Genomic DNA, 14,566 nt, shown 5'->3' on the forward strand with positions numbered 1-14,566 from the left:
ATTATTCAATTGTAATGATAAATTGTTCGAATCACTTAAAGGAGCTACGCGAGTGACAGCAAAATAGTGTAAATGGTAAACTGTTGAATGGTCACGCAAGATTTAAGTGATAAACTACCCAAATCCATTCACAATCATGTTATTCATTTTGCAGCTCGAAATGACAGTCTAAAAGCTTCTAATGCTTTTGCAGACACTTCAATGATTTTTTCGGAATTATGTATATTTCATTTAAAATATCTCAGATAAAAGTAGAATTTAGACAGGAGTCTCGTAGGACATGGTACCAGTGAAACAAAAGACATGAGTTATTGCCAAAGAGGTTTATAATATTTATAATATTTTAGTAAAACATCATTCTTAACTATTAATTCATAAACAACAATTCCTTTTATGTCGAGTGACAAAAATTCATTTGATGTGAAAGTTTTCATTTCTTTTCAGTCTGCTTGGAATTGACAAATGGCTTTCATTCATTGCCAATTTGTGGGGAATTTAAAGATGACTTTTAGATGATTTGGACGGATATCGATATGGAAGTTTATCAGCTATTCTATTATAAAATGCCACTGATTTCCATTATTCATATCCATTTGACTGAACAAGCTTCCTTTGTGTCTCAGCATTTCCTACCGATCGTGCTTCGCATTTTTGCAAGAATACGTGGAATTGGTACAGCATTCATGGACATTTTTGAAATTAAGTATAGCACGATAAAAAGTTAAAATGTGTAACTGAATCAGTCGGGGGAGGCATCTGACAGTGTAGCTGTACAAAATGATCATTGTTTAATTCACCAGTGGCCGATATCAATAAAGTCATGTGTCATTGTCAAATGTCTACTGTTGCTGGATAGAAAAGGACCAAAACTTCTGTTGATTGATTTCGAGAAACTTTCGAATACTACGAGTAATAGTGGTTTGAATGTATCTTTAAAAGTTTAGCATGTAGAAACGCTATATGAGTCCAGATATACATCAATGTTGCGCTTAATTATTGTACGGAAAGGAAAGGCAAATCTATATTCCCTCTATCTACTCTTAAGATTTATGGTTGCGTATTTGTCTTGATGTACACTTTTTTGTTTGTAAGATATCAGCCTGATACGTCTCATGCGTTGTTTAACTGCTTTTCGGTCGTTATTTTCATCTCGTAGCTCTCTGTTATGGCAAGTCTTCTTTGGAATAGAGGAATATAGGAGTCATGTGGGAAAATTCCAATGACAGAACGTCTCTAAAACGACAATTATATTTACCGAAGTTTAGAGTGAGTTTGAATTTTTTTTATCCAATAAGCTTTAGCTTGCCTCTAGTAAATGTCCAAATATTCAAAAAATATTAATGTAAAAATGCCAGATACAACATCGGGTTAGAAGACATTCTTTAATTTTCAGCTAGTTGGTATATTTGTATATGTTATGAAATATCACTATATATATTCTTGGTTTTAATGGTCAGCGTAGAAGTAAACGATAACGTCAAAATACCAGATATTATCATATTGTTTTTGTACTTCTATATTCATTTGTATTTCGTCCCGTTTCTTCAAACTATATCCGGTGCTGTAGATAACGAATTTTCAATTGGCAAAAAATTATTCAGAACTATTCGAGTTATTCAAAAATCATATTTAATTCAAAAAGACATTATTATATAATGTACATATATATTTTTTGAATTTAATTAAGGTCTTCTAAATTACTACTGTAAGCTACTTAACAAACATGAATAATTTGTTTGAAGATCTTGTAATTTCTCGAACTTTATTTGTATGGATGAATTTCCGAGACAAAAACACTTGAAGGTGTAGCATTTGTCCGTAACTCCCGTTTAAAGTAAGGCCTTGAAAAAATATTGAATCTTCATGTTCACCGAAACAAGAAACTAATTCGATCTACTACAAATTCTTGTTTATTTCAATTTGTCATCAATAGATTACACAAGTAACAGCCAGTCAAATGACGAAAAAGCATAAAGCCTAAATAATCATGAAGCTGATCGAACAACGCCTTTTATTGACTTTTTAAAAATTAGATTTGACACATATTTTCAGTGAAAAAGAAAGAAAGACTACAATCGTAACAACATATTACACGTTCTAACTGATAAAATATTAATCTCAACTGCAGGCAGGATTGAATAAGACTGGCATGTGAAGCAATTGACTGAATGTCAGACATAAACACAAATTATCCTACATTGCAAAATAGTGAAAAATGGTCTCCCTTTGAAAAATGTATCAACTATTTTGACTTGTTAGTTACCGTTTCCAATCACAATTCATTTAATACTACAACATTTGGAATAACATTTTATGGTTGACTACTCTAAACTAAATTAAAAGTGTCTTTGGTCGAATGGCACGCACGCAGTCCAGCAGTTTTGCTAATTAATTTTATGCATCTGTGTCTGTATGATGATGTTGGTAGATTTATACCAAAATTCTGTTGTAATTGTTATTGCATTTAACTAAACCATGCGAACTGAACGAAAGTTTCAGAGTTGCAAGTGTTATATTAAAGTCATTGATAACACTTGCAACAAAAGTGTTTATTAAAGCATATACCATGAATTTAGTCTTCAGACCTAGCTTCGGTTTCAAAGTGAATAGTTACAGCTACCTAATAGGTATATTATTTATAAAACACAACGTGTGTTGCATTTAACATCAGAGCAGTTTTATTTAAATAAAAATAATAAAAATATATACGAGCAATAGATTGGTAAAGCAGGAGGTTTAAGAAAATACAAACGTCTATTATGTTTCAAGACACCGAATTATCCAGGATTTACAAGTTTATTATTTGCATAAGAAATTTAAAATTGAATTTCCTGCCGTCATAAATTTTCAAAGTACTTTGTTTCAATGGATTCCGTATAAACAATTAGATATTAAAGCTATTTTGTAAAACAACCAGCATTGATTCGGCTCTGATGAAGCATATAATGAATATTATATCGGATATTTATGTAAAATAAAGCTTATGGGAAATTACACCTAAAAGCATGAAACATCTTGGGAAAACAGTGTGCAAAATAAATCAATGCTTTTGTAATCAAGAATATGACAATTAGAGAATTGGAAAAACGATGAACAAACATTAAGAAAACAGAGAGCCGATGCCACGATTCCATCATAAATCATGTTATATTATAGAGTTGTTATATTTCGATCTCTTCAGGTCACCCCTTGGATATGGTGCCTACTTTTTAATTTTGTCTTTTGGCAGTTTCTATGCTATGCAGGCTCGATAATCACAGATCTCCTCTCTAAATTTCAGTTTGTTTAGTTCTGCCCATTGTTTTTTCGTTTAGGCCAAAGCCATTATTTTTATCTTGGGACCATACGCCGCTATTTTCGGAATTGCACTCTGTGTATCATTGAAGGTTCCATGTGCACCGCCGTAAGAATACATCTGAGGATGTCTCTAAATTATATTCTGGTACAGTTAAATCTTATAACATGTGTAAATGTTGAGTTTAATCCGGGGCTAGAGGTCGTGGATGGTAGCTTGATTTCAACTACCGTCCATGAACATGCTCAATTAAGCCGAGCTTTCAACATTTTCATTTATGTCGTGTTGGGCGACCAATGGTTTTCTACATTTTTATCTTAATCATGAGTCAGTTGTTCTCAAAGAAACTTGACGCCCACCCATTTTTCAGATCATTTTTTTCTGTTGATACTGTGTGGTTGTGATCTGTGATCATTTTTGAATTCTGCGTGCATATCGCTGAAAAAACATGCGGCAATGTGCATGCAAACATGCCTTTACGTTTGTTGGAAAAAAGAGTATTTGCAATGGTTTACAGATTAGCGCCAGTCTCGTTTTGTTACTATACCTAATTACTTATAATAGGGTTATTATAACAGCAGCTCGATCTGGGATGCTGTATTCGGCTCGGGTGGAACTTTGCTAGATCAGATCTCACGAGGCGCGCAAGCGGCGAGTTTGATTCGCCTTTGCAAAATCCACGAGAGCCGAATACAAAATCTCAGATCTAGCTACTGTTATAATGACCCTTTTATTATATACCTCTACCTTTTTGTTTGTTGTTTTGTTATTGAACGACATCTTCAATGTTTATCGATATTAAAATGGAACTAAGTGAAGATTTTATGTGCGCTATAAGAACTGTGTCAGGTCATGCATATTAATGAAAGTAGTCCGGCAGCATACAATACGGAAGGCACAATACGGAATTTGAAAGGGACTGTGCGGAATTTTTTTCTGGGTGTTAATATTTAATAGTAAAATACAAGCCGATATTTTTACAGAATTTATATAGGTATACAATATTGCTTGATATATGTTAAAGACAGACTGTTTTGAAAGAATTATTTGAGCAAATCGTTTTGATCTATTAAACGTGGAGATATGTTCAATATTTTCGACGAACTGGCAACATCTATTATACCAATTCCAAAGGAAATCATAATTGTCTCGCTTATATTATGCAAATAATGGTATTGACAACTGATTCTGATTATTTTTACGACAGTTTCATTTTGGGATATGGAAAATGCATTGTAATCGAAACAGTTACTATTATCAAACTCTTAGACAATTTAGACACTTAAAATGATTTTCGTAGAATTTATATCACATTTAGAAGATGTATCAAATTATGATAGATATCCGTAAATGTGAAATAAAGCTTTACGAAAAAGTTACCAAATTCTATGATCTTAAGAAATTTGCTTTCAGTTATTTGATCTTTGATGTGGTATTATCTTATTTTATCTCCAAATATTAAGCACTCATTGGCAAATGTTTCATAGCAATTATCCATCTTCATTAGTGTATCTAATTCATTGTTCCTTAATTTATTAGTTTTCAGTGACATTTTGCCTTCGAAACTTTCACTTAAATTTTCCCTAAACAATTGTCCTTGCAGATTTTTATGTTTATTTTTGGTAAATACATGCATTTTGGTAAAACATGGCATATACTTTATTATCATTTTGGTGGGGGCCAAAATCGGCCCAAATTATACGTATCCCTTTCTTAGAAGTTTTGAAACTATCACTTAAATTTTCCCTAAACAATTGTCCTTGCAGATTTTTATGTTTATTTTTGGTAAATACATGCATTTTGGTAAAAAATGGCATATACTTTATCATCATTTTGGTGGGGGCCAAAATCGGCCCAAATCTTACGTAACCCTTTCTTAGAAGTTTTGATAACTTTTTAATTTCTAGAAAGCGGTGTCGTTTCTTCAGTTAGGAAGCATTGGTTTACCGTTAAATGTGACATTTGAATTGCTTTTAGATTCGTCTGCGACTTATTGGAGGGAGCTTTGCTTGATAACGATATGTTTTAAAAGAATCTTTAACCGTTAGCATTGTTTTGAACGGTGCAATTTGACATGCCATTCGCCTTAGTTGTGTCGGCTATGGGTTTCAATTTAAATATGAATGAACCACTTTACACTAAAAGCATGATTACTCATTTTATCAGAAAACTACGCAGAAATGCTATAACCAAAGCCTTTACTTGCTACAGCTGTTAACATTATAAAGCTGACACATTTCTCTGATTGTTTAGCCAAAAGGTACTGTTATATATGTGGTCTGATCAAATGAAAAAATGAAATGAAAATCATATTTGGATTCAATTATAACTGTACGCTTATGTGATTGTTCGTGGTCACGTTGAATTTGTGACCACAGTGGGGAATCTAGCGCTAGGGAAGCCAGTTATTTGGGAAGGTGAGGTGGTACTTCCTGCGATTGCTCGTACGTGATCTATATAAATACACGAAAAAGAAGTCTTTCCTGAAGTTTTCTGTTAAAACAAAACAGTAAAGGTATAAGAGGTAAGAAGTTGAAAGTGAGACATAAAAGAAATAAGTAAGATATACGAAATAAGAATTAAGAAGCTTTCGTAATTTTGCTTAATAAGTTCCATGTCCTATTTAAAGTATGTGATGACTCAATGTGCCTTTTCCGCCTAAACAGTATGTTTAAGTAACTCTAGATGTGAATGTTTGTTTCTGGTTTATCAGTGTTTGTTGTTGGTTCACGCTTCTGAAAAATATATTATTGGCTTAATATTTTGCTTTAAGCATTTTTTTCTCACTGATATTGTTTACAAAACTTTTAAATTGCTGAAATGTGATGTCAGTGTGGATATGATATGGTGTAACTTCTTTAGTAAACGCATTGATAATTACCAAACGTCTTAAGTGTTATTATTGTCTGTTTTCTTCAGGATGCCTGTTTACGAATGTGATGTTAGGCTAATACCAGTGTTTTGTAGTTTTGTGGTTCGTGGTGAAAATCTGAAGCATTTTAATTTCCTTATCGAATTTATGATTAGCTAGCTCAAAACAATTATTTACATCGTTAAAGCTAATACAAGTTTTGATATTGAACATATAATCCTCAGCTGCGGGACAATAGCGTTGATATGTGTTTCTTTTTAAAATAATACAGGAATAATCTGATTTTAATCTCCTCCTACCTTATTGAAAAATCAACTATGTCAATATTTGTCAATGGTAAAAATATATATCGCGGCAAACCTTCCACGTTATAGTAATTGTCGTCTGGATGTTCGTTATAATTTGCACCAAAAAACTTTCCTCTTGAAATTAAACCTTTAGCTGAAGTATCAGTTTTATATATTTTTTTTTTCTTTTAGAAACCTCCTCTTGTACAGGCAGTTTATAACATTATGTAAACTATGGACCTAGGTTTTATTTATTTTTATATTTTTGTTTAAATGTAATGCAAATATATCAGATATGTTGATCGTTTTGAAGATGACATGCGTTTAATTCAATCACTACAAGACATTCTAACAGACATTATGAAGCAAGGTTACAATACCTAACATTTTCCCATAGTCGCAATATTGTTTTGGCAGGAATCAAACTTACTTTCACAAATATGTTTTTTTTTTTCATCCTGAATTTAACTTATCTGTAACCTTATATCATCAGCAAAGAAGTCCTCATGTTACAAGTACAAAAATGTATGTCGTGAGGCATGATATTTCTTTTCAGGGTAACATTTTGGTTGTAGATGGCTGTATATAAAGCTGTATCTTGTTTTCCTGTTGTAGTTACCATCGACACAACCCCTTAAGGAGGTAGGTTACCTTGATATTTGTAAGTGCGCATGTCCAACCGGAAGCTAACGTGACGATTTACGACGACGTTTACGACAAACTAAACGCGTTTGTATATCCATTCTTCTGGAAATAAATCTTGAACCTGCCTCCGATCTTATGTTTAATGGTTTAATAATGCAGAAATAATGAATGAATTGCCGCAGAAACGCTTCAAAACATTGTTGCCTTAAAATGACGTCATTGACGTCATGACGTTACGTGTCAGTTACCGCGCAAAATTAATAGCTTTTATTTTGAAAGTACGTTATTCTGTGCTTTTTCTTTATTTGAACTATTTTTAAACAGCCATTATTTGCTGAAATACTTTTTATTAGTCTTTTGCTCTGAAAAATGATCAATATTTTGGTTCTTTTATGTAATAATATTGAAATGTTATGCGGAATGTAAGAAAATGGATGATGGTAACTGACGTGATTGGGAATATAGTTGGCTGAAAGGTAACTTATTACGGTCATTTACAAATAAAAATTGGGCAGTTTGATTTGTTATACCTATTTCCCAGTTTCCGTTGATAATTTGTTACTTAGATACTAAAACTAAGCTCTAAAATTGTTCAAATTTCAGTATAAAATTGTGGTGTCTTGAATTAAATTGATGTTACCATGGAAACGAAGCCCGTGACCTATATGTCTAATTGTAAAATTCAAAAGCGTTGACACTGGTCTATTTAAGGAACACAGCTTCGGCTTTTTATTTTCATTTCAACAATATCCATGAGAATAATAGCAGCATGCAGAACGATTTTTCAATAAAAATGTCAGACGACGGGCATAGCTGTAAGTATTTTAAGCTGTGAAATTTGTTAAATTAACTGCAATTCATACGAAAATATTACTAACGTTAGAAATAAGATGTTTTAAAGCTACATTAACAAGAAAGATAATTTTATATAATATTTTTTTATAAGAAATTACGATAAAAAGCAACATATAAGCTATTTTAAACATCTCTGTTGTCATGGTTACTCTAAACTTTAAGAAAAACATAGTACCATGTAAAGTTCTTGGTATTTTGCTAATCATATTACCCAAATATTCCATGTTGGTCAATAACAGAATGGCACTGAAGCCGTCGAAAAACCCGTTTTCGTACATAATTGTTGAAAAATGAGAGAAAATGCGTTACCATGGGAACACGAGCCCCGCGACATATACATTTTAAGCTTTTATTAGAAAGCTAATGCGCATACTAGTAAAACTATTAATTATGCAGACTTCTACGGATAACAATGAAACCAAAATACACTGAAAAGTGTTAAATATCCATATTTTCCTTCTTCTTTCTATATAAAATACCTTAAGAGGGTCATGTACTTCAAACCTGGATAAAAATTGTACTTAAAGGGACAGAGATAAACGGAACTGAGATTGTAGCAGTTAAAACATTAAATTACACGAAATATTAAAAATCACTGCGGTTCAACTAATTTGAATTTACCCTGGTAACAAGGTAACTTACCTCCTTAAATAAAAGAAAAACAGGAGAAAGGAAAACCACGGGTCGCCCAACACGACATAAACAAAACTGGGCTGGGTTTGACTGAACCTGTTCATGGACGGTAGTGGACATGCAAGTTACCGCCAACGCCCTCTAGTCTCAGGTTGAGCAGAACTCAACATGAACACATGTTATAAGGCAATAAGCTGTTTATTTGCAGAAAGCGAAAATAAATTTCCATTACAAGTAAAAAGTATGATATTCTTAAGCTAAGACAGCCCAGCCCTTTATTCGATTTGAGAGAGCTGAATACTTTTAAAATCGCAATATAGCACCGTTGTATCACAGTTGCGCTTAAGAAGGTTTTAATTATCGAGTAAAATCTCATTTCTATGCTACTAATTCACATAGCAACAGTTCCTTTCATGAAAACTGACAGGATTTCATTTGATATAAATGTTTTCATTTATTGTCAATCCGAGGGGAATTTCGAGATGGCTTTTAGATGATTTGGTGGGATCTCGATATAGAAGCGAATCAGCGATTCCATTATTTTGATGTCACAATGTCCATTTATTTTAAAACTAATGGCACTTTGAATGGTGAATATTTCCCAGAAGTTTGCTATAGGTACGGCGTCAGTGCTAAAAGCTATTACGGAGATTACTTTACAATGTTTTTTCTTATACTGATGGTCATAACGATGGATTCAAATGAAACGCCAACTGTCTCTTGTATTATTTATATAAAAGATATTTTATTTACATCTTTGGCTTATTTATATCGAAGAATAACAAAATGTACTGTTTACAATCATGTTTAATTACTCAACTGATTTCCAATCATTTTTAAAGAGAAGCAGCATAGAATTGTTTCTTTTTCAGAATTGGATATTGGAGAGTCAGTAGATCAACGTAGCAGAAAACCAAAGCCTCGATAAGAAATCTGAGCCTGGCTGTATATTAGTCTGCACTGATGGATGGTATTTGATGTCAACCTGGCATCATGATCATTATCTGTGTCACCTGCGTTAATGTATAGTTTAAAGAAAATCTCCATTACATCGGACTACACTAAACAGCTGAAATTTCAAATGGCTAATAGACCTTTAAATTAAAGTGGCATGGTTATCTCAAAATCTAACACATACTCTAGTATATTTAAAATCATTAATAATGCACTTTAAAAACTTCAGAATGGTGCATACAATTATACATATTCGACAAGAAACTTAAAACGAAATTTTTGAAACGGTTTTTTTTGAAATAGACGAAGCAGCATTTGTTTTGACACTACCTTCTGTTGCATTAGAAAATGTATTTACAAATGTAACACCACACTGGTTGAATAGATTGAGAAAGTCAGCAGTTTTTCACACTCGGATTTATTTATAAGGTTATACAGAAAAAAACAAAAACAACTATACTAATAGTCGACCCAGGTATAAATACATCAGCTTTTTAAATAGTATTTTCCCGCGTCAAACTTTTAATTAATTTGTATTCTTAAGTCAAAAAGTTCTATATCATAATAATCAATTCTAAAATTTCCACATTTATTTTAACCCGCTCTTAAACCCGAGCCCAAAACTGAACTTAACCGAGCTGATCTGAACCGATCCGAACTGCCAATTATCCGATCCAATTTTTGTAAAACATTTCTAACTGCCTGATTCTGTCTCTCTCTTCTTAACTCAGTCCTCTCCTCTCCACTCTTAATTCTTTGAGTATTTATACCTTTTTCATGAACTACAACGCAATAACATGTTCAAGTATTTCAAAATATTCGAAGCAATTTCAAAAACATGTCAATCAAAACGTCCATTATGTACTCATATAACAGTAAACAACAGATGTAGAATAAATTACCATTGTGTATTCCGTAAATAAATGACTGGTACCGAAACAAACAAAATAATTACGGTCAAATGTAATAGACAAAACATTCAACGGTGATTCATTTTGTATGAATTGTAAACAACAACAATATGATGAACAGATAAACAAAGTAATAAACATTTCTGACCAATTAATGAAAATTCCATCGAAAACAGAAACAAAGTAATTAAGGCTGACCAAATCAATTTCTGTTGAGAATTTCGCAATATCTGATCGATAATAATAGTAAACAAGGTCATTTAGGCCAAAACTTAATGGATAAAACATACCGATGTTACGAAATTTGCTCGAGTAGTAAATACCTACAATGACCTACACATGTAAACAGAATGCGTATCATTTTTAAGAATTATCAGAATTATCTACCAAAATCAATAACAGATAAGATAAACACAATGATTGATTAACTGAAAACTGACATGCGAGCTATCATTGTGTTACACAAATTCCTTCTGTTTAAATTGTTAGTACGTTTAAGTAGGCAAAGTTGCCCGTTTTTCTTTTTTTCCTTTAATTGTATGTGCATTTGTTTTAGACATTATTGTCCTTTTTTCTCAAAACATAGATTTTATTTGGAGTAAGTGTTAGTTTATCCTGTTTTCAGACCTGCCTGTGATATATGTCTGTTTTTAACTTTCTCACGTCATTTATTTTGTCTTTATAAAAATGTACAGTTGTGTGTGTTTGTAAACACACAATCTTCTATTATTCATACAATTTTTGTTGTTAGGCCTAAAAATGTTTGTTTCCTATATCCCGACCTACCTTAAGGGCTTTGGATTTTTTAAAACTTTTTAACAGGAAGTTGCAAAAAGGTATATTTTATGCTTTAAACATGGTTAGTGATGTTAGAAATCAACTAACTGATGCTCAAAAGGCATACTAGTAACCCCCATATTTGTATTCATTTTTTTACACAAAAATAATTTCCAAAAAGTCCAAACAATCTTTTCTTAGGCCTTTAATATAGGCACGTTTGCAGTATCTTATATTGTCCTCTTTTCAAATAGTCCTCAAGGATTGATACGCTTGAAATCGGATACTGTTTATTTCTTCCCCAAGGACTGCCGTGTTTGTTTTAGACCTTTCATTCAACATGCTGATATATACACAACCATCGCTTCTTTCAGCCCATATAGACTTAGCATCTGTTTTGTTTACAGTTACTCATAAATTCCCTCAAATAATTATTAAAGGCACTCGCTACAGTTTTTCTGGACGGGTCGATATTTACCCCAACACCGTGCCAATTTGGTTGTGTTTCTAATCGATGTAGCTCACTGACGAGTTGGTGCGGTCTTCTGCGCAGGCCCGGAAGTGATTATCTAATGTCACGTACGGCAAAAATTCGCAAATTATTGTATGTTCGCATGCATTTGATGTACAAAATGTATAACATACTGACTAAAAGTTAGGGTAAGTATCACCATGGTTACAAAATATATACATTTAAAGTACTTTTAGTTCAAATTGCTTCAATCCGACATATACTGGAGTCTGTTATTTATCCAGCGTTCAAACTCTGCATTGAGTCAAAGCTGTTTCTAATCCCGTACCGTACATTCGTAAACTATAAGTTTTGTTAAAAAAAAGTGCGGAAACTTTCATCGTTCTATGCCATCAAAATGCTTCAGAAACACCTTAAAATACGCTTATTAAGAAATCTGCCGTTTGATAATTTGATATATATATTTCTAAGTCATTTGCTCAAACACTGAAAGAGAATTTCGTACCAACCTGCGTCGTATAAATGCCCGCCACACCCCGCCTCGTTTTAATTTGATATAAGCGGAATCTAATATCGTGACCTATCAATTTTCTTTTTGTTTTAGATTAGGTAGACATAACCAAAGGTATTTGCAGAGTTTGATTAAATTCTATTATGTGAAACTCGATAAAATAGCGGAAGTACCAACTTAAAACTAAACTAAAAAATATGCAAAATAGCCCTTGGGTCTGCTGAACAAGTATTCCTTTCTTTACAAAATCATGTTCTTTTGATTTCTCTGAGCATGTTTCAAATAAATATATTGTTTTCCGTTATAAAAATGCTTAGATAATCAAATTTATGCTGATTTTTGTACTTTACTGAAATATATTTTAGGATTACAGAAATTTCGAAAAATGTTTAAAATAGCATCATATCTAGGGGCAAATTAAATTGAAACAAAGCTGGTGACCTACTATTTTTATTTCATTTTTCAATACATCATAACATGATCTTTTAATACAAAACATTTCATCAAAATCTATTATTGAGAAAAAAATTACGAAACTGTAGCGAGCGTCCTTAAATAACTGACTTACCTTAAATGCATTTTGATTTCGATATCAGATACCGTTTGTGCTAAATGGGCATTCATGTACAAATCAAACAGAGACGCAAAGGCTTGAAAAAATAACAGACGACTACGACTCCTGACTTAGAATTCGAATTTCCACTCATTTACATTTAAACTCAATTTCACACGCAATGTAATCAGAGCAATCTTCATAACAAATGCTTATTGTACGAATTTTAATAAATGAATCCTCAATCTAAATAAGGTAACTTTAACCATTACGAAGAACATTACTATACCAAATTGCGTAATTTTATGTTGAATTATAGACTTTCGCTTTAAGACAATTACTTGAATTATTGCTAACTTAAAGTTAGAATTTAACATGTGATGGCATTGATGTAAATCCAGGACTTTAATATAGGTGGCCCAATTTTGTTTTCAGGTCATTGACGCCACAACTACAAAATTCAGGCATTGGTCTTAATAACTGCATTTAGAATTTAGTTGCTGTATTTGTTTCTTTGTTTGAAAAATAAAAACATGTTTTTATATTAATTTACACAGCATAAATTTTCGATTCTGTGCCAACACGTTGCACCAAAAATACTCTTAAGACCAGAAATCGCGATCGAGTTTTTAAAGAACATTTATATTAGGAAACGTCTGTAGAAATAGAAACTAATACGTAAAGGTGACGAAGTCGCTATGTTTACCTACATTATTGACAGAACTAGCCGTAGGAGGCAAGAAATTATCTCGTTATTGTACCTTATTTAGCCCTGTTGTCAAATTATTAATTGGATTTCGATGTAAAACAACAAGTAAACAACAAATATAGAGTGTTTGAGCAATTTCCTTTGAAACAAAGATTACCACCGTAGCATTAGTCAAAGTGATTCTATCTCTAAATTAGTGGTTAGTGGAATGGTGTGCATGCGTCTACACATAGGGTTAAGCAAATTTTTAATAAAAATGCAGTTTATTGTATTTAAAAGGAGTTTTATTCGGTTAAATTATTGTACAGTAAGATATTTGAAAGCATGTGATATCGTATGCACTTGTGTAGCAGGGACAGGTACTGCATGTATCTGCCCTTTACTTAGAAATGTATAGATACATTTAATACTTAGTTTTAACATACTAAAGTAATCTAAATTTATACAAATAATTATTGCCTACTGTCATTTTATTTGTAAAATGTATGTGAACGTACTCAATTAACAGCTTAACTCATTATGTCATTATTTTTAAGCTTTCATGTTAGATTTAGCGACGTTCCATCTGGTTTAGTTGTAATCTTTATGCGTTAGCTTAAAATTCAGTTAATCAAGTCCACACTGAACGGACATGGTAAGTGAAGTTCTTCAGTTCTTTTCAGCATTCAACAAGGTTTCTTCGTTAGTTCGGGTAGTCCACGGAAGTCCTCATCTAGAATAGAAGCAATGAAGCCCATTGCAGGTAGACTATTAGCCTCCAAAGCATTCAGTCTGTGTCAGTAATGGTGGAAACAGGACAAATTTAAGTAAATCAGTAACCACTGAACAAAGATATCAGTAGAGACTGAGAATTAAACACTAATTGTTGGCGTTGTAATACAATTTGTAGCCACTTCGCCACTGTCTCAGTGGTCTATGGTACATTTCAAATTGATTTGTAATCTGATCATCCACATATAACAAGTTTGAATGATGATCTATTAAAAATAAAACGAAAACAAAATGCGTCAACAGGAATAACAATTCATTTTGCGAAATGCGTGCCACGTCTTTGTATATCTCTAACGACAGAGAGATCGACATATATAGAGA

The sequence above is a fragment of the Mercenaria mercenaria genome, chromosome 4, assembly GCF_021730395.1.
Source record: "Mercenaria mercenaria strain notata chromosome 4, MADL_Memer_1, whole genome shotgun sequence".
NCBI classification, from domain to species: Eukaryota; Metazoa; Mollusca; class Bivalvia; order Venerida; family Veneridae; genus Mercenaria; species Mercenaria mercenaria.